The sequence below is a fragment of the Halichoerus grypus genome, chromosome 7, assembly GCF_964656455.1.
Source record: "Halichoerus grypus chromosome 7, mHalGry1.hap1.1, whole genome shotgun sequence".
In the NCBI taxonomy this organism is placed as follows: domain Eukaryota; kingdom Metazoa; phylum Chordata; class Mammalia; order Carnivora; family Phocidae; genus Halichoerus; species Halichoerus grypus.
The window spans coordinates 61,311,911-61,333,963 of record NC_135718.1 but is presented as its reverse complement, the minus strand read 5'-3'; the positions used below and the strand labels follow the sequence as shown (position 1 = coordinate 61,333,963).

General features: G+C 38.3%; 1 protein-coding gene across 5 annotated transcripts in view; it reads right to left on the bottom strand.

Annotated features, from left to right (window-relative positions):
* The window catches only part of JMJD1C (jumonji domain containing 1C), a 338,429-nt gene that overhangs the window by 110,872 nt on the left and 205,504 nt on the right, over positions 1-22,053 (bottom strand). The gene's annotated exons all lie outside the window — the stretch shown is intronic.

Below are 22,053 nucleotides of genomic sequence, written 5' to 3'. Positions count from 1 at the left end.
TTCTCCTCAAAATGTTCTCTCAAAGTAATGGCCCATTTATTGGCAAATCCCAGTCTTTTTTCAGTATTCAGAAGCATGTTACATTAATGTTGTTAGAACTTATTCCTCCCCTGACTGAAAATAGCATGTTCTGATGCTTCTTCCTGACTCTCTGCCATCTTCCCAGTTGGCTCCACTTCTTTTCAACACTTAAATATGGATATGGCTGAAGATTAAGTCTATCATTTTGAAGTCCAGTTGAGCATCTCATGGTTTTCAGTATTATCTACACGCAGAAAATTGCCACATCTAGGTACCTTTTTTCTGACCTTCCTCACTGTATTAATTCAGTTCTTTTTTTGTTTTAAGATTTATTTATTTATTTGAGAGAGAGAAAGAGAAAGAGAGACTGTGAGACAGGGAGGGGCAGAGGGAAAGGGAAAGAGAAACTTTAGCAGACTCTGTGCTCAGTGAGGAGCCTGATGCAGGGGCTCGATCTCATGACACTGAGAGATTACGACCTGAGCCAATCAGGACCTGAGCCAAAACCAAGAATCAGATTCTTTAAGCAACTGTGCCACCCAGGTGCCCCTCATAGATTCTTTTCTTGCACTGAATCCATATAGGTTCACCAGTTAGCCTGTTGATCAAGAAAAAATTAGTTCCAAAGTGTCCGAGGACAAATTTTGTAATGTTTTAGTTAATAAGTACAATTGGTAAGTACAGCTGATTGTTACTATTTGCAGTAGTTCTGGTCTATGAAGTTACTACAAACACTGAATTACCAAATACTGAGCCACACTGCTCCTAGTGGAAATACAAGAGTATGTTCCTGCAAGCCTATGGGTCACATTTTAATCAACCTATCAATACATAACCTTCTTTTATGTGTGTTTCTGCTTCAAGACACCTTATTTAATACATTGTTGAATCACTAACATTGAAATCAAGGCCAACAGCACTATAACTCACGTCTAAATGAAGCTTATCTAACTTTCTCACCTATGAAATAATATACTTTTTTTTTAAAGATTTTATTTATTTCACAGAGAGCAAGAGAGCACAAACAGGGGGAGCAGCAGTGGGAGAGGGAGAAGCAGGGTCCCTGCTGAGAAGGGAGCCCGATGCGGGACTCAATCCCAGGACCCAGGGATCATGACCTGAGCCAAAGGCAGACGCTTAACTGACTGAGCCACCCAAGCACCCCTGAAATAATATACTTCTGACATAAAAATTCAACTGTCACTAGGTTTAAGTCATTCTTGAATTTAGTGGGAAAAAAAGTTTGGTTGGTTAGAGGTACTATTTCAGCTATAATTACAGAAAAGTTATCATCACAGAAGAGTTAAAGCCGTACTAGTAATTTTGAACAAATTGTGCATATGTGGAAAGTACACTTTTATAACAACAAATAATGTTAACTTTTAAGTTAAAAGTTTTCACAGACATTATTTGCAAAATGAAAAGGTTGGACAAGATGACTTTTTCAAGTCCATTATACTGCTCTAAAACTATCGAGCCCAAGTTTCTCACAAAGACTATTAGGGACCATGAAGGCAAGCAGTGCTGTATCTTTGGTGACTGATTCAGTGTTTCATCATGCCCATGTACTACAGACTTCACAGTCTGAAGAAAAAAATGGTTCAGTTTATAGCCCTGATAGATAAACCTGGATGAAAGGATTTCGACACAGCCTCAGGTAGAGAAGAGAATGAGATTATAGTTGACCCTTGAACAACATGGGTTTGAACTGCATGGGTCCACTTATACATGGACTTTTTTTCAATAAATACAGGACAGTACTGTAAATGTATTTTCTTTTCCTTGGAATTTTTAAAACATTTTCTTTTCTCTAGTTTACTTTACCATAAAAATACAGTTATTATACATACAACATACAAAATATGTGTTAACTGTTTATGTTATTAAGGCTCCCAGGCAATAGTAGGCAATTAGTAATTAAGTTCTGGGGGAGTCCCAAGCACATTTTTGTCTGAACGGGAGGGTGTCAGTGCCCCAACTTTCATGTTGTTAAAGGGTCAACTGTACAGAAAGAAAAAGGCAAAGGAAATAAGGAAATAAGAGAAGGTAAGAAAACCAGAAAAAAAGGAAAGATTAAAAATGAGACATTATATTAGAATATATGACATAAATTACAAAACATTTTATAATTACAAATTTTATAATTATAAATTATAAAAACAAAATATTTTAAAGTTCTGTTTTTTAAATTTCCTATGGCTACTGTAATGAAGTACTATGGGTGGCTTAAAACAACAGAAATTTATTGGCTCATAGTTCTAGAAGTAAAGAAGTCTGAAATCAAGATGTCTGCAGGTCATTGCTCCCTCCTAAAACCTGTAAGGGAGTTTCTTCCTTGTCTCCTCCTATGTTGTTTGCAGTTTTTGTGTTGTTTGCCTTACAGATGCATCACTCCAGTTTCTGTCATCTCTGTGTATCTGTGTCATTTCTCTCTTCTTATACGAATGTTAGCTGTATTGGATTTAGGCCCACCCTAATAACTTCATCTTAACTTGATTACATCTACAAAGACCCAGTTTTCAACTAGGGCACATTCACAAGAACCAGGGGTGAAGGCTTCAAAATATCTTTTGATATTTCCAAATGTTTCTTTTCCTTTTTAAAGATTTTTATTTATTTGAGATAGAGGGAGCACACAAGAGAGAGCACCAGCAGCGGAAAGGGGTGGGGGAGAGGGAAAAGCAGGTTCCCCACTGAGAAGGGAGCCCAATGTGGGATTCGATCTCAGAACCCTGGGATCATTACCCGAGACAAAGGCAGATGCCTAACCGACTGAGCTACCCAGGCACCCTCCAAGCATTTCTATGTGGTCTCTCTACACCACTTAAAGACAGCTTTATTTGTTCTAATCTTTTAAAATCATTGATCAATGATTTACATACCTAATACATATTCTAGACAATCTATAATGTTAAGAACCATTCCAGAAATTGTGCAATATGGAAAAAGTTTAGAGATTAAGATATTTGAATTATTGGGACACCTGGGTGGCTCAGTTGGGTTGAGTGTCTGCCTTCGACTCAGTCATGATCCCGGGATCCTGGGATCCAGTCCCACATTGGGCTCCCTGCTCCGCGGGGAGCCTGCTTCTCCCTCTCCCTCTGCTGTTCCCTTTGTTCATACTTCCTCTCCGTCTCTGACAAATAAATAAATCTTTTTAAAAAATATTAAGATCTTTGAATTATTATATTCTTAAACACTAAAACTAGATTTCCTATTATACTATATTGGCAAGTCCACTTTAAAATAGATACTTCACAGCTGAACAGAGCTCACCTCTGTTTCAAAGACCCTACAAATACACACCCACCCTATTACTGATGTCCATAATTTTTAAATAAAATATTAGTTTCTTTCTTTTTTTTTTTTTTAAAGATTTTATTTATTTGACAGAGAGAGACACAGCGAGAGAGGGAACACAAGCAGGGGGAGTAGGAGAGGGAGAAGCAGGCTTCCCGCAGAGCAGGGAGCCCAATGTGGGGCTCGATCCCAGGACCCTGGGATCATGACCCGAGCTGAAGGCAGACACTTAACGACTGAGCCACCCAGGCGCCCCAAATATTAGTTTATTTCTAACAAATATATGTAGACTGTACAATAAATTCCTAGAAGTGGAATGTCTGAGTTAATGGGTATGTACTATTAGAATTGCCAGTGATCTGCATTTTCTAAAGAAACACAGAAGTATATATTAAATAAATTTCTTAAATGTCTACTCCACTAGGCCATTATCAGGCTTCAGTGAATACAACATCCAACCAAAAATCTAAGGTAATATGCTAGTTCAATATAGTTGGAAAACTATGTTAATTATAGTACTAACGAGGCCAAGGTTAAGGACTCTATCTCATATAGATGTTTGGTTTCAGAACCACAAACTACCCCCTAAAATAATAATTCAGTACTGTGATCAAAGGCACAACAAAATTACTGATGAAATATTTGTACCACAGGGAATGGGAGGCTATCCTTCTTTTGTCTAGACAAAAAACAATTTTGTACATTTTTCAAATTTACTACTTCAGGAAAGAGAATATAGTTTGGAGAAATTGAAAAAAGGAAAATGTTCCATCACAGGAAGAGTACATTTATAGAACCATTCCTCTTACATGAACAAAATCTTTACCATTTTCTTTTCTAAATCTTAAAGGCAGATCACCTAAACAGCACAGCATCGCTTTCAGGGTAAAAACTGAGACCTAAGAAAACAACATTAAGAAAGAACCATCTACAAAGGTTGCATACTCAATTTAAAGACCTCAGCAAATTTCCTTAATAGTGACTAAAGCATATAATACACAAAGGGCAATAAAGGAAAATGCTTGAGAATCACTATCTCTAGAAACACAGGATACACAAAATTAAAATATATGCAGGGAAACGCCAGTTACCCTTTCAATCCAGGTAAGCACATCCAATTTCTTTAGCCCATATGCAACAAGTTTTATAACAAATTCTTATGTTTCCTTCCAGAGATACTGTATGCATATTCAGACATGCATACTTAAACGTAATATACAGACCATATGTAAAACAAATGGTTTAAAAAATTCTATATACTTTGGGCGCCTGGGTGGCTCAGTTGGTTAAGCAACTGCCTTCGGCTCAGGTCATGATCCTGGAGTCCCTGGATCGAGTCCCGCATCGGGCTCCCTGCTCGGCAGGGAGTCTGCTTCTCCCTCTGACCCTCCCCACTCTCATGCTCTCTCTCTCTCATTCTCTCTCTCTCAAAAAATAAAAAATAAAAAAAATCTAAAAAAAAAAAAAATTCTATATACTTTGTACTGTATTTTTGAAAAGATTTTATTATTTGAGAAAGCACGCATGCGCAAGCACGAGTCGTGGGGGAGGGGGAGAGGTAGAAGCAGACTCCCCACTGAGCAGGGAGCCCAATGCGGGGCTCAGCCGGCGTTGGTGGTATAGTGGTGAGCATATCTGCCTTCCAATGCGGGGCTCAATCCCAGGACCCTGGAATCATGACCTGACCTGAAGGCAGAGGCTTAACCCACTGAGCCACCCAGGTGCCCTGTAGTACATTTTTGTTTTTAAATTTTTTTAAATTTTTTTATTTTTTAAAGATTTTATTTATTTGACAGAGAGAGAGACAGCGAGAGAGGGAACACAAGCGGGGGAAGTGGGAGAGGGAGAAGCAGGCCTCCCGCCGAGCAGGGAGTCCGAAGTGGGGCTGGATCCCAGGACCCTGGGATCATGACCTGAGCTGAAGGCAGACGCTTAACGACTGAGCCACCCAGGCGCCCCTCTGTAGTGTATTTTAAAAAACCTACTATCAATACACTTAATCATGGTTTTTTTTTTAAAGATTTTATTTATTCATTTGACAGAGAGAGATAGCGAGAGCAGGAATACAAGTGGGGGAGTGGGAGAGGGAGAAGCAGGCCTCCCGCGGAGCAGGGAGCCCGATGCGGGGCTCGATCCCAGGACCCCGGGACCATGACCCGAGCCAAAGGCAGACGCTCAACGACTGAGCCACCCAGGCGCCCCACACTTAATCATGATTGAGTACAGAACTGTTGAGTCACTCTATTTTACACCTGAAAATAATATAATACTGTATGTTAACTATACTGGAATTAAAATTTAAAAAATAAAATAAAAAATTAAATTAAGAAATTACTATATTCTGGAAACCATTCCATTCTTTATCAGTATATACAAAGATACTTTATTCTTTTTAATGGCTGGCTGCATTCCATTCTTCTGGATGGATATATCATAACTTATTTAATAGATATTTAGGCTGTCCCCAATCTTCTGCTATTACACACAAGAAGAAGCCCATACTTAAAACATCTCCCGGGATGCCTGGGTGGCTCAGTTGGTTAAGCGGCTGCCTTCGTCCTGGGTCATGATCCCAGTGTCCTGGGATCGAGTCCCACATCGGGCTCCTTGCTCAGCAGGAAGCCTGCTTCTCTCTCTCTCTCCCTCTACTTGTGCTCTCTCTGTCAAATAAATAAAATCTTTAAAAAAGAACATCTCCCACAAATGCATGAAGACTGTAGAACAAATTCCTAGGGGAAAAAAATGTCTGAGTTAAAACTAGAATTGCTCTCCTTAAAGGTTATATCTATACATACTTATACCAACAATGAATGAGTGGCAGTTTCCCCACACCCTTTCCAAAAAGATGCTATCAAAATTTCTGATCTTTCCTAATGTGGTATTTGAAAAATGGTATCTCATTATAGCTTTCCCTTGCATGAGAACCTCTTTTAAGAGCCCCCAAGTATGTTTATCTTCTTAGACTGCTAAGACTGGACAAAAAGTGAAAAGCAATCTTTACAACATGTAACTGTATTTTTACTTCTATTATGAATCACATATGAGAATCAAATCAATTCATCATTTTAAATGTTTATCAAGTTGTGACTATTGCAGTCTGACTACCAGTCCCACATCTAGACAAGAGTGAAATTTCTAGTACTAGGTAGATTTAGTAATGAGGCGATTTGTCAGGTCAGGACTTACTTGGAATTAGCCACAATTATGGCTTCTTAATAAGTAGATTTAAGTCACATTCAAATAATAATTACCCCTTCGAGGGATGCCTGGGAGGCTCAGTTGGTTAAGCATCAGACTCTTGGTTTGGGCTCCGGTCATGATCTCATGGGTCTGAGACTCGAGACCAGGGACAGGCTCTGAGCTCAGTGGGGAGTCTGCTTGAGGATTCTCTCCCTCTGCCCCTGCTTGCTAATGTGAGCGCGCACGCTCTCTCATTCTCCCTAAAATAAATAAATCTTAAAAAAAACTGCCCACCTTTAAAAAAATTTTTTTAATAATAATTACCCCTTAGAAACTAAAAGTGTTAAATATCCATATTCTTCCTAAAGTTTATAAACCTTTATTAAAACTCAAAGCCAGAAGGAAAAAAATTTATGTTGTAACATTTACTATGCATGCTTTAATACAATTATCGCAATCCCTAACTGACCAACTCTTGGCCTAATGATTTAAAAATCTTTGGGCCTAGGATTCCTTATCTATTAACCTCACTTTATTGTGAATAAATCACCTAGGGGAGAGAGGTATTCCCCCATCTTACTGAACGAGAGACTTTTTTTTTTTTTTTTAGAACACTAGATTTTTTTTATAGGGTACAGTTTGAGATACACTCTCCAAACTATTTTAGAGTAAAACTCATGCTTAATACCTGTACCAAGGTATAATTCAAAATTTCTTCCATTACACAGCAATCCCCCCTTATCCATGGTTTCTTTTTCTGCAGTTTCAGTTACTTGAGGTCAACCACAGTTGGAAGCAAATGATCCCTTTTTTTTTTTTTAAAGATTTTGTTTATTTACTTAACAGAGAGAGAGAGCGTGCACAAGCAGGACAAGCGGCAGGCAGAGGGAAAGGGAGAAGCAGGCTCGCCGCTGAGCAGAGAGCCCGATGTGGGGCTCAATCCCAGGACCCTAGAATCATGACCTGAGCTGAAGGAAGATGCTCAACCGACTGAGCCACCCAGGTGCCCCAGTGAGAGGTAAGAAGGTCAATAGTAGCCTAACACTATATACATCATCCACTACACATCTCATTTGTGGGCATTTTATGTGAGACACATCATCACAAGAAGGGTGAGTACAGTCCAATAAGATATTGTGAGAGAGACCATATTCACATAACTTTTATTACAGTATACTGTTAAAATTGTTCTATTTTTTTGGCAGTTGTTGTTAATTAATCTCTGTGCCCAATTTATAAATTAAGCTTTATCACAAATATGTAAATAACATAGGGTTCAGTACTATCCGCAGTTTCAGACATCCAGTGGGGGTCTTAGAACATATCTCCTGCAGATAAGAGGGAACTACTGTACTTTGTTCATGCTTTTGATCAGTCCAAAATTATTAGCTAGAGCTTGCACATTTTAATTCATATCATGTTATTTGTCCATACAGTTACGTTGCTTTTTGGGTTCATAAGGTATTTCATGCACCTAAGATTAATACCCTATAAACTCTTTGAAAGCAGGTCCTTGGGGTGCCTGGGTGACTCAGATGGTTAAGCGTCTGCCTTCAGCTCAGGTCATGATCTCCAGGTCCTGGGATCGAGCCCCACGTCGGGCTCCCTGCTCAGCAAGGAGTCTGCTTCTCACTCTTCCTCTGCCTCTCCCCACTGCTCCTACTTTTTCTCTCTGTATCTCTCTGTCTCAAATGAATAAATAAAAAATTCTTAAAAAAAAAAAAGAAAGCAGGTCCTTTTAAAAGCATATTTTCTTCAGGGTGCCTCGGTGGCTCACACAGTTGAGCATCAGACTCTTGATTTTGGCTCAGGTCATGATCACAGGGTGATGAGATCAAGCCCCAAGTCGGGTTCCAAGCTCCACAGGGAGTCTACCTGGGATTCTCTCTCTCTCCCTCTGCCCCTCCCCCTTTGCACTTGGCCCTCTCTCTCAAATAAATAAATCTTTAAGGAAAACAACAACATATTTTCTTCAAAACTTGTCACAGTAGAAAACAGTGCTCTGCCCAGAAAAGCAGTCAGTAAGAGCTTGTTATTTGACTTCACTAAGCCAAAAATTCTGTTTATCATTAGATTACACATATATATTTTTTATCATTAGATTATATTACAAAGTACTCTAATTTCTTACTAGGAGTTTTTCTGGTAACAAAAGAACAGTTTCAGAAAGAACAGCCAGGAAATCCCTGAGAAGTCATATTCTCTAATATACTGATGCTAGAAATGATACACTCTATTGGCACTAATCTTACTCTACCTTGAATTATAGTAATTAATGTACTTGTCTGAGCAAGGATCTCGCCTTACTCATCTTTGTAATTCCTGGCTGCATCATTCTATTAGAATATCCTTCATATAGGTGGTACTAAATAAATCTCTAAATAAAATCTCTTAATTGTTATGACCCTGAAAGGCCAAACTGATGAAAATTTCAAACTTCTGGAAACCATCTTAAATATGCATAATAGTTAGCTACTGCCTTTGCCATTATCAGGAATGCAATCAAAGTAACATATTAAAAAAAATAACTCATATTAGGTATCAGGAGTTGGTAAGGGAAGTTTAGGCAGAAGGTTGTCTGTACTTTTTAGACACAAGCATATCCAGATTGTTGGCTACATCTGAGGGAATGAGAATTTAGGATTCAGAGCCAGGAATTAAAAACAAAAAACAAAAACAACAAACCCACAGCTGCCTGTTAAACTTCAAAATGGAAAAGTACTCAATTACTTTATTTGAGGACACATATTAAACTATTTTTTAGGTTGACAGGAATAACTCTAAATGTGAGTTTCTTTTCTCTACAATGCAAAATCAACTTTTATTATTGGTAGCATCAATCACAACAAGAATACAAACTATGATAGCAGTCTGTCTAGTAAAAACACTGAGTCCTGAGTTAAGGTGGAAAAACTTCCAAACAACAGATAGTAGTTGCTTGTATGAAAAATCTATTGGCAAAGGATATTTAACAGAATTTGAAAGTATACTCCATTTATATATATAATGTAAAGGATACTCCGTATATATATTTGGTATGAAGTAAGAAATCACTTCTACTTTATTCTCAAAGATATCTTCTAAAAACATCTATTTTTTAAAAAGATTTTATTTATTTGAGAGAGAGCGAGAGTGAGAGAGCACAAGCAAGGGGAGTGGCAGAGGGACAGGGAGAAGCAGATTCCCCACTCAGTAGAGGGTCCGATGCGGGGCTCAATCCCAGGACCCCGGGATTACAACTGGAGCCGAAGGCAGATGCTTAACTGACTGAGCCACCCAGGCACCCCCAAATATCTTTTTTTTAAAGTAAACCCTATCCCCAACATGGGGTTCAGACTCATGACCCCAAGATCAAGACTCACATGCTCTACCAACTGAACCAGCCAGGCACCCCTAAAAACATCTTTAATATTGATCAAGCTATTCATTTAAATGGGGGGGGAAGAGGCATTTTTATGCAAAAACTTAAACCACAGTCAGTTAGGATTCAAACATGGTAAGAAATCTCTATCCAAATTCTCATGTAATAAGCTTTTCCTATACTCCTTAACAATTAACCTTAGCTGTTTAGCATACCTAACTAAAGAAAGACTTGGGGGTGCCTGGCTGACTCGGTTGGTGGAGCCTACAACTCTTGATCTTGGGGTTGTGGGTTTGAGCCCCATGTTGGGTGTAGAGAGTATTTAAAAATAAAATCTTAAAAAAATAAAAAAGATGTGGGTATCCTATAGACAAAGGTATCTGGGTAAAGATAAGTGCAAAATATCCTCTGTTTAAGCATTTGTAGAGTGTCTAGTATTGGGACAGTACTGAACTAATCTATTTCTTGGCTACAGTTCCTACAACAAAAAAATGATTATCAAGCTGCCTCTGAAAGGATCTACTTAACAGGGAGTTGGCTTTACCCAGAACTACTGCTGAGATTTCATTGCTGCTTCCCTTTCAAAACCATGCTTCTGATAATAGGGAAACTAAGTTCACATTGATTATAATAATATTCAAGTACATTTTAATAAATTACTTCATTTCTCAGACAGATATAACCTCTATTTTGAAGATACACTTTTGTAATAGCATGTGTTATGGGCTGAATTGTATACCCTCTAAAAAATTCATGTTTAAGTCTTACTTCCCAGGGCCTCCAAATGTGACCATATTTGGAAGACAGGGTTTTTATAGAGGTAATTAAGTTAAAAATGAGGTCATAAGGGTTGTAGATAGTCCAGTAAGACTAGTATCCTTATAAGAAGAGGAAATTTGGATACAGGTACCAAGGGTAGATGATATGAAGATGCAGGGAGAAGACAGTCATTTTTGTCAAAGAGAGATGCCTGGAACAGACCCTTCCTCACAGCCCTCAGAAGGAACCAACTCTACTGACATCCTATCTTGGGACTTCTAGCACAAGAACTGTGAGAAAATAAATTTCTGTTGTTTCAGCCACCCAGTCTCTGGTATTTTGTTATGGCAGCCCTACCAAGCTAATATAGCAGGTGTTTTATCATTTAACATACTTCACAAAATAAAGTTCTAGTGAAACTGCAGGGAGCCCATATAGGAAAAAAAAGTGAGCAATGTACATGCCATCACCACAGAATTTTGTCTTCTGAGCAAAATCTCAGAATGAGTCACTATATCCTGAGTAAAATTCACACTAAACAATTCTAGCCTCCACTGAAGTAGGGGTTTGGGGTAGGATGTTATATGACCGAAAGAAAAAAAGGACTTGGTCACACAACAGTTTGTTTCTTCTTCCCTTTTATTTATTCTTCAAATAGGCTAAGGCTATCTTAGTACTTGAGCTTTGATATGCAGAGCAACACGTTTTTAGGTAATGGATACTGCATAAGTTCTACGTTTACTTCAAGGGATAACAACATGAATATCGTGTTACATAAAAACTGTTAGGTGTCTCTCTTAATAGTAAAGAGTAAAATAAATAATTTTAAATGATGCACTAATGACTAAGTTCTGTCTTGACTTTGACATAATTTTTTGGATCTTTTTCTGCAGTTTACATCCCCAAACTTTGTAGGGACTACTTGTATGTGAGATAAGACTACTCTTTTATAAAATATATACCTTGACTTACCTATTCCACGTTTTTATAATCTTAAAAGTATCCAATATACTTTGAAAATATATATTCAAGTGTAATGACTTTTTTTTTTTTAAGCTTTTTTTTAAAAGATTTTATTTTTTATTTATTTGACAGAGAGAGACACAGCAGAAGAGGGAACACAAGCAGGGGGAGTGGGAGAGGGAGAAGCAGGCTTCCCTATGAGCAGGGAGCCCGATGCGGGGCTCGATCCCAGGACCCTGGGATCATGATCTGAGCCGAAGGCAGACGATTAAGGACTGAGCAACCCAGGCGCACCCCCCACTTTTTTTTTTTTTTTTAAAGATTTTTAAGTAATCTTTACACCCAACATAGGGCTTGAACTCACAACCCCAAGATCAATAGTTGCATGCTCTACTGTTTGAGCCAGCTAGGCGCCCCTCAAGTGCAATGACTTTTAAGTGTCCCCACCATTAAGCCTGTAGAGGTAGTATAAGAAATTTAAATATCAATAACCTATTAATATTAATAAATATCAGATGTATTACTTAGCTAACAGAAAAATATTTTTCTGTTTTCCAAATATTCATTTAAGCACCACCATAAATAGATAAATTTCGTGGGTGGTTTCACTACCATATAAAACAAAAGTACTTTCCAATATGTTATAAGAATCATCATTCAGTCTGGTCAGTCATTTTCCTCTTCATTTTTCATGGCTTAGGCATCCCTGAATTAACTGAATTTATTAGAAGGTCTTTCTCAAAGACATACTGTTATGCTTATAATCAAACTTTACAGCACCATAAGTAATTTAATGAAAATAAAGTTTTCTGGGCACCTGGGTAGCTCAGTCAGTTGGGCGTCTGCCTTTGGCTCAGGTCATGATCCCAGGGTCCTGGGATCAAGCCCCGCATCGGGCTCCTTGCTCGGCGGGAAGCCTGCTTCTCCCTCTCCCACTCCCCCTGCTTCTGTTCCCTCTCTCGCTGTCTCTCTGTCAAATAAATAAATAAAATCTTTATAAAAAAAAATATTTTTTCTGACATTACTTCTTAGTTACTATTATCTGAAAAGAATACAAAATTTCTTTATTTCAATATTTTATAGTGACTGGTATTCACGTGAATAATTTGGCAGATTCATTTGAATTTTCCTAATATGTCCTTTCTTGTTATCTAGTTTTTATTCCAAAAGGGGAAGTATAAATGTTGACACTCACAAAAATAATTAATACTCTTATTTTTTTTAAATTTATTTTAAATATAAGATTTTATTTATTTGAGAGAGAGAGAGCATGTGCACAAGTGAGCAAGCACAGCAGGGTGGAGGGATAGATGGAGAAGCAGACACCCTGTTGAGCAGGGAGCCTGATGCGGGGCTCAATCCCAGGACCCTGGCATCATGACCCGAGCTGAAGGCAGATGCCCAACCGACTGAGCCATTCAAGTGCCCCAATTAATACTCTTAATGTTTTATTTTTTTAAAATATATAGAACACCTAAGTATTACCCTTTTCAGGATATTTCAACACTTCATCATAAATACTGTACATAATAAGAATAAGTAGGACAATTAAAAAGTAGGTTTAGGCTTCCGGATTAAGATGGAGAATTATATACATGAATTTAATTTCAATCCCTCCTGAAAACTCTACTAAACACTAAATCATTTTCCTTCTAAGGAGAAGGAAAAATACGTTAGAAGGATAGGAAAAAAAGGGTAAGAGGTAGAAAAATCAATGACCTTTTTAAAGTTAGAAAGGAAATGGACTTAGATCAGAGAAAGCTAAATTCCAGGCTAAGAGAGAAAAAAGGTGAGAACCAACTTATTTTACACCACAGAACTTTCAAAAAGCTTAAGAATTGGCAGTATCAGGTAACACTGGAACTGAGGGTAAAAGGAGTAAAGGGCTAATAAAGTAAGAAGGATGTCAGTGACAGCTATTTAGGAAAACAATCAGATCCCTCAATCCCCTCCATGACTCCATGTACTAGGGAGATATGTTGTCTTGAAAGTTCATTCTCTGAAAAGTTTAAAACAAATCTCACTGGACAAAAATAACACAAACTCAGTTTTGGGTTTTACCCTCTTGTCCACACCAAAATAGGAAAAGTGACTATATACATATTAATATCTAAAGGCAGAGAATCCAGCCTTCTTCTCCAAGTTAGGATCCTTACCATATATGCAGGAGAGTGACTCTTCCCTGGGGAAAATAACCAATCTGAGAAATAACTGAAAATCCTACCACTGGAGTTTGACCCACAAATAGTCTTCCCAGATTACCATCCAATAAATATGCTCAAAATAGATAAACTGTATCCATACACTTGAAACTTCCAGTCAGCAATTTGGTTTCCTTCTCAATCATGAGCAGCCAGCCAGTGATATTTGGTATCTTTGAAAGCCTCTTACTTAAAAGACAGAGTCTATAAATAAATAGACAGATGAAAGGAAAAGCATAACATGTAGGAAATAGAGACTAGAACAAAGACCAAAACATGAACAAAACCAAAATTTATATTCTCAGAGTAAGATATCCATGAAACAAAAACAAGATGCTATAAAAGAAAATAAGTTGGAAAGTTGAGGAAATTTACTCTTTTTTTTTTTTTTAAAGATTTATTAGAAGGAGAGAGAGAGTGCGTGCGAGCAGGGGGAGGGGCAGAGGGAAAAGGACAGAATCCCAAGCAGACTCCCCACTGAGCATGGAGCGCAATGTGGGGCTCGATCCCAGGACCCTGAGATCATGACCTGAGCTGAAATCAAGAATTGGATGCTTAACCAACTGAGCCACCCAGGCACCCTGAGGAAATTTACTTACTAGGAAACTAGAAATTGAAAGTACAACAAAAATAGAGAAATAAAAAATAGAGGAGAGAATATTAGAGAGCCAGGAGAAAAATGAAGGAACAACATCCATTTTAGGAGAGAACAGAAAAAAAAAAGGGAGGGAAAGCTATAAATCAAAGGGGGGAAAACAAAACAAACAAAACAAAACAAAAAAACTCCCAGGGTTGAGAAAGTAAGCTACCAGATTAAAAGTGCATAACGACAATGGATGAAAATAAACTGATAATAAGAAACCTCACAGAAAAATTTTAGAATCTTTGGGAAAAACAAGATTCTGTGAGCTTCCATAAAGAAAAAAAGTGACATACTAAGGATCAGGAAATAGAATGTCCTCAAGCATCTCAACAGCTGGCGTAGATTTTAAATGTAATGCTGCATCTTCAAATTAGTGAAGAAAATTTATTTTTAAGCTAGAATTAAATACCTAGACAAACTATTATTAAGAAAGACAAGGGGCGGGCGCCTGGGTGGCTCAGTCGTTAAGCGTCTGCCCTCGGCTCAGGTCACGATCCCAGGGTCCTGGGATCGAGCCCTACATCGGGCTCCCTCCTCGGCGGGAAGCCTTCTCTCCCTCTCCCACTCCCGTTGACTGGGTTCCTGCTCTCGCTATCTCTGTCTCTGTCAAATAAATAAATAAAATCTTTAAAAAAAAAAAAAGACAAGGGGCATCTGGATGGCTCAGTCGGTAGAGCATGCAACTCTTGATCTTGGGGTTTGAGCCCCACATTGGGTGTAGAGATTACTTAAAAATAAATTTTCTTTCTTTTTTTTTTTAAAGATTTTATTTATTTATTCGACAGAGAGAGAGAGAACACAAGTATGCAGAGTGGCAGGCAGAGAGAGAGGGAGAAGCAGGCTCTCCACTGAGCAGGGAGCCCGATGTGGGACTGGATCCCAGGACCCTGGGATCATGACCTGAGCTGAAGGCAGACGCTTAATGACTGAGCCACCCAGGCGCCCCAAAAATAAATTCTTTCTTTCAGAGAGAGAGAGAGAGTGAGTGGAGTGAGTTTAGAATTATGAAGTAGATTCCCATTCCCATTCCCTCTGACTACACTCTATATAGTATCTTTACTAGTAAGGGCCCTCCAGATGCCTCAGTGGTGGTAAAGAGGATTCCACCACTCACTACTACTCACTTTATGAGTGAGTCATTATGATCTCCTTCAAAAGAGACTGTGAAGTCACATAATGACCTACAAACTCTTCTGCTTGTATCTTCTTCTGGAAGCCTTAATTCAGTAGTGGCAATATTATGCTCCATAGAGTTAAATCTGTTACTCAGTTTTTGAAAACTAAACAATAACCGTTTATGGATACATACTCGGGTTATAAAGCTATAAATAAAAGCAAGGGAACGGTAACACAAAAGTCATGACACTAGTTACCCATTCTGAAGTGAGGAAGGAGGAAGAAATGCAACTGAGGAACAATGGTAATGTTCTGCTTTTTTAAACTGCATGACAACTAAAGAGTAGGTCATTCAATGCTCTAAATTTATGTAAATAAAATATTACATAAACATGTTTATACATGTTTTTATTTTTATAATACATTTCACAATTTTAAAAATACTTACATTTCCTGAGCTTGAAACATGATGATTCAGATAAATAAAAAAATTTTCTGTTAAATTGATCTAGAAATGCTCAAGGCAGGCTTCTCCTAAGAATGCAAAGACTATTCTATGAATGTAATTCACCATATTAAGATATTAAAGGAGAAAACTATATAATTATCTCAGTATATTCAAAAAAAGCATTTGATGAAGTTCAATAATCATTTATGAACAAAAACCAAAAACAATTTAAGCAATATAAGAAACAAGGAATTCCTTAAACTAATAAATTAGTATCTATGTAAAATTTAGGGCTCATATCACTCTTAATAGTAAAACATTAGAACAGAGATTTCCATCTACAATGCCTTCAATACCTAACAGGGTAGTAACCCTGATTTTGCTCTATTTAGCCTTTGAGATAGGTGATTGAGGCCTAAGGCAATGGGAACCCCAATTACAAGAAGCTGCCTTAGTTTATTTCAATGTGCTATACAAATGTGACATTTTCTTTTTTTTTTTTTTTAAGATTTTATTCATTTATTTGACAGAGAGAGACACAGCGAGAGAGGGAACACAAGCAGGGGGAGTGGGAGAGGGAGAAGCAGGCTTCCTGTGGAGCAGGGAGCCCCATGCGGGGCTCGATCCCAGGACCCTGGGATCATGACCTGAGCCAAAGGCAGACGCCTAACGACTGAGCCACCCAGGCACCCCCAAATGTGACATTTTCTATATATGCCATGACATGAACAACGCTGAAAAAGCACTGCTGACTCAGTATTTATATTTTACTTTTAAAGGTACTGCAAACCTTTTCCTCATAGAGGTTAGTATTCCCATTACCATCAAGAATGACATAATGATGCCTACTACAAACAGCATAAAGATGCCTGCTATGACTGTATCCAACACAGACCTGCAGGTTTTAGTCAACACAGTAGACAAGAAAAAGAAATTCTGAAAAAAGTATAAGCATTAAAAAGAAGAATAAAATGGTCATTAGGCAAAAAGTCCAACATAATTTCTTAGTCAAACTATTAGGACACTTGAAAGAGCTCAGAAAGTCTCCCAGACATTCTGTATATCAGGATCTATTATAAAGTATAGGATAAAAAGATTTTACTCATAATAGCAATTAACTTCTAGAAGATCACAGGAATTAGTTATCAAAAGATTAGGAAGACCTTTATGGAAAAAACTATAAATTCTATCTAAAATCATAATACAAGACTGTAAATAAATGGACACATATACCATTCATGGAGGAAATGACTCAATATTGTAAAACAGACATTTCCCCTCAATTAATATATATAACATTTAATACAATTCTAATACAAAAATCTCAAAGGAATTCTTTCTTTCTTTTTTTAAGATTTTATTTAGTGATTTGAGAGGGAAAGTGAGAGAGAGAGCACAAGAGTGGGGTGAGCAGCAGAGGGAGAGGCAGACTCCCCACTGAGCCTGATGTGGGACTCAATCCCGGGACTCCGGGATCATGACCTGAGCCAAATGCAGATGCTTAACCAACTGAGCCACCCAGGCGTCCCTATTTTTTTTTTTTTTTAAGATTTTACTTATTTATTTAACAGAGATAGAGAGTGAGAGAGTGCACAAGCAGGGAGAGCAGCAGAGGAAGAGGGAGAAGCATGGGGCTCAATCCCAGGATCCTGGGATCATGACCCAAGCCAAAAGCAGATGCTTAACCGACTGAGCCACCCAGGCGCCCCAAGGAATTCTTTCTTTTACATATCAGGCTAAACTTGCAAACTGCCAAGAATAGCCATGATAGAACTTAAAGACAACAAAATATGAGCACATGCTTCATCAGGTAAGAAGACTTAGAGTAAAGCTACAACACTGAAGATAGTGTTCTACAGGTGCAAGAAATGTTAATTGGCACAGATTAGAGGGATCAGAAAAACACTTATTCACTAAGAAAATTTGTTATTTAAAAGAGATGCCTGGGTGGCTCAGTCAGTTAAGCATCTGCCTTCGGCTCAGGTCATGATCCCAGGGTCCTGGGATCAGTCCCGCATCGGGATCCTTGCTCAGCGGAGAGCCTGCTTCTCCCTCTGCCTACTCCGCCAGCTGCTTCCCCTGCTTGTACTCTCTCTAACAAATAAATAAAATCTTTCAAAATAAATAAATAAATAAAAGAGACTGCAGGGTGCCTGGGTGGCTCAGTCAGTTAAGCATCTGCATTTGGCTCAGGTCATGATCCCAGAGTCCCAGGATTGAGTCCCACATCAGGCTCAGAGGGGAGTCTGCTTCTCCCTCTGCCCCTCACCCCACTCGTGTGCTCTCTCACTTTCCCTCTCAAATCAGTAAATAAAATCTTTAAAATAAATAAAAGAGACTGCACTGGGGGCACCTGGGTGGCACAGTCAGTTAAGCGTCTGCCTTCAGTTCAGGTCATGATCCCTGCATCCAGGGATTGAGACCCGCATCAGGCTCCCTGCTCCGTGGGGAGCCTGCTTCTCCCTCTCCCCTGCTTGTGGTCTGTCTCTCACTCTCTCCAATAAATAAAGTCCTAAAAAAAGAAGAGAGAGAGACTGCATTGAAAATCTGTAGAAAGGGATGATTTAATAAATGTTGCTTAGAAAAAAAATGTTACTTAGAAAACTAATACAGTATATGGAAAAATTTTGATCCTTGCCTCATAAAATACACAAAATTGACTACTCTAAAATCTAAAGATTTTATTCACTAAAACTTATAAACACATATGAAAAAATGAGCTACTGCGAGATGACACAGGTAATATAAAACCAATAAAAGATAAGGATCTAGAATATACAAGGAGAGCCTACTAATCAATCTTTTAAAAGAAACATGCTCCTATTGAACAATGGAAAAAAATACTGGAGAAGTGACTGTAAAAAGGAGCCTAAAGGGTCAACAAATGTATGAAAAGACATTAAACTTTCCTAGTTATCCATGAAGCACAAATGAAAACAACATTAAGATGGTATTTTATGAGATCAGCAGCAATTATAGAGACTGACATATTAAATGTTGATGAAGATGTAAAATAATAGGAACTCTCAAAAAGAGCTGATGGGAAAGTATATGAAGACAATGCCTCTGTAGAGCACTTAGGCAATGTCTAATAAAATAAGTATGCCCTAAACTCAACAATAACACTTCTAGAAATATACCCTCATAAAGGTCTCACTGTTCACCATGGAGGTAAGACCAAAAATGTTCACCACAACACTGTCTCTAACAGAAAAATAAGAAACAACCTAAATACTATTCATGAGAGTATGGATAAATAAATTTGAAGAATCATATAACTGAATACTATATGTAAGTTAAAATAAATAAACTAAAACTACTAAATCACAAAAACAAAGTTAAATGAAAAAAGCAAATTACAGAATGGCATATACAGTATGTCAAGTTTAAGATATGCAAAAACAATACCACATATTATTATGAATGAAGCACATACAAGAATTAGAAACAACAAATTTCGATAGTGATTAGCTATGGAGAAAGAAGAGAACTGGATTAGGGAGAAGTACCTGAGGAACACTTTTATTCAAATATAAAAGATCTGGAGCAACTATGGCAAACTGTTAAGATGACAAAGCTGCTCCATATGAACATAATGGTATATTGGGTTTTTCTTTTTCTTTAAAGATTTTTATTTATTTATTTGACAGAGAGAGAGACAGGAAGAGAGGGAACACAAGCAGGGGGAGTGGGAGAGGGAGAAGCAGGATTCCCTTCGGAGCAGGGAGCCCGATGTAGGGCTCGATCCCAGGACCCTGAGATTATGATCTGAGCTGAAGACAGATGCTTAACGACTGAGCCACCCAGGCGCCCCCCCGCCCCCCTTTAAGATTTTATTTACTTGAGAGAGAGAGAGTACAAGCTGGGGGAAGGGACAGAGGGAGAGGGATAAGCAGACTCCCCACTGAGCAGGGAGCCCAATGCCATGGTTGATCCTAGGACCCTAGGACCATGACCTGAGCTGAAGGCAGACGCTTAACCAATTGAGCCACCCAGGCACCCCTTACTAGGTTTTTCTTATTTATTGTAAGCTTTTACTATTTATCTAATTTTTCCTTCTGATTTTGAAAAAACTTGAATTATTAAGCTATATATCTATTAAAAGCCAGGTTAATTTTTTTTTTTTTTAAAGATTTAATTGATTTATTTGACAGAGAGAGAGAGAGCGAGAGAGGGAACACAAGCAGGGGGGAGTGGGAGAGGGAGAAGCAGGCTTCCCGCTGAGCAGGGAGGCCGATGCGGGGCTCGATCCCAGGACCCTGGGATCATGACCTGAGCCAAAGGCAGACGCTTAACGACTGAGCCACCCAGGCGCCCCAAAAGCCAGGTTAATTTTAATTCTTTAACAAAATAAAAAGCAAACAAAACTGCTCATAAGGAATATTATGAGTGTAATAAGGAATATTTCTAATCTCTCACTAATTTACTCCAGAAAATCTAAACATTAAAACTATCTGTGCACCTTCACACCAGTCAGAATGGCTAAAATTAACAAGTCAGGAAATGACAGATGTTGGCAGGGATGCGGAGAAAGGGGAACCCTCCTACACTGTTGGTGGGAATGCAAGCTGGTGCAGCCACTCTGGAAAACAGTGTGGAGGTTCCTCAAAAAGTTGAAAAGAGAGCTACCATATGATCCAGCAATTGCACTACTGGGTATTTACCCCAAAGATACAAAAGTAGGGACCCGAAAGGCTACGTGCACCCCGATGTTTATAGCAGCAATGTCCACAATAGCCAAACTGTGGAAAGAGCCAAGATGTCCATCGACAGATGAATGGATAAAGAAGAGGTGGTATATATATACAATGGAATATTATGCAGCCATCAAAAGGAATGAGATCTTGCCATTTGCAACAACGTGGATGGAACTGGAGGGTATTATGCTGAGCGAAATAAGTCAAACAGAGAAAGACATGTATCATATGACCTCACTGATATGAGGAATTCTTAATCTCAGGAAACAAACTGAGGGTTGCTGGAGTGGGGGGTGGGGTGGGAGGGATGGCGTGACTGGGTGATGGACACTGGGGAGGGTATGTGCTCTGGTAAGTGCTGTGAATTGTGCAAGACTGTTGAATCTCAGATCTGTACCTCTGAAACACATAATGCAATATATGTTAAGAAAGAAAAAAAGAAGAAGAATGTAGCAGGAGGGGAAGAATGAAGGGGGGGAAATCGGAGGGGGAGAAGAACCATGAGAGACGATGGACTCTGAAAAACAAACTAAGGGTTCTAGAGGGGAGGGGGGTGGGAGGATGGGTTAGCCTGGTGATGGGTATTGAGGAGGGCACGTTCTGCATGGAGCACTGGGTGTTATGCACAAACAATGAATCATGGAACACTATATCTAAAACTAATGATGTAATGTATGGGGATTAACATAACAATAAAAAATTAAAAAAAAAAAAAACTATCCGTGCACCTTGCAATGTCAAAATCCTGAAACAACGTGAATAGAGTTAACCTAATCTGAGCTAAAAATCTTTTCTTAACCTATAAAGAAATCTAAATAAAAATATCTTCATACAAGGACTCAACTGAATATATTCAAAGTATAAGCTTTCAAATAGAAAAAAATCTTTGTTATATTTTAGAAGTTACAAGAAGTAAAACGTGAAGTAAATGATTTAGCAGGAAGAGCTTTCTAAATTTAACAATACTGTCAACTCCTGAGTTTTCTCTCTTTTATTCTCCTTATACTTAATTCTTCTGCTAATTAATCACTTCCTTAAAAAAATTCTAAGACAATAATTTATTTTTCTCACACCAACTTTTTCTACCTTGCAGCATTTCAGAATGGCTTATAGGATTGAAAACCTAGAAACTCAAATTGCAGAAAAGGAAGTCAAGAATATCTTCTCATAAAAGGCATATAAGAATGATGATTGCTTTCTCAGTGCTTTTTTTTTTTAAAAAAGATTTTATTTATTTATTTGACAGAGAGAGACACAGCGAAAGAGGGAACACAAGCAGAGGGAGTGGGAGAGGGAGAAGCAGGCTTCCTGAGGAGCAGGGAGCCCGACGCGGGGCTCGATCCCAGGACCCTGGAATCATGACC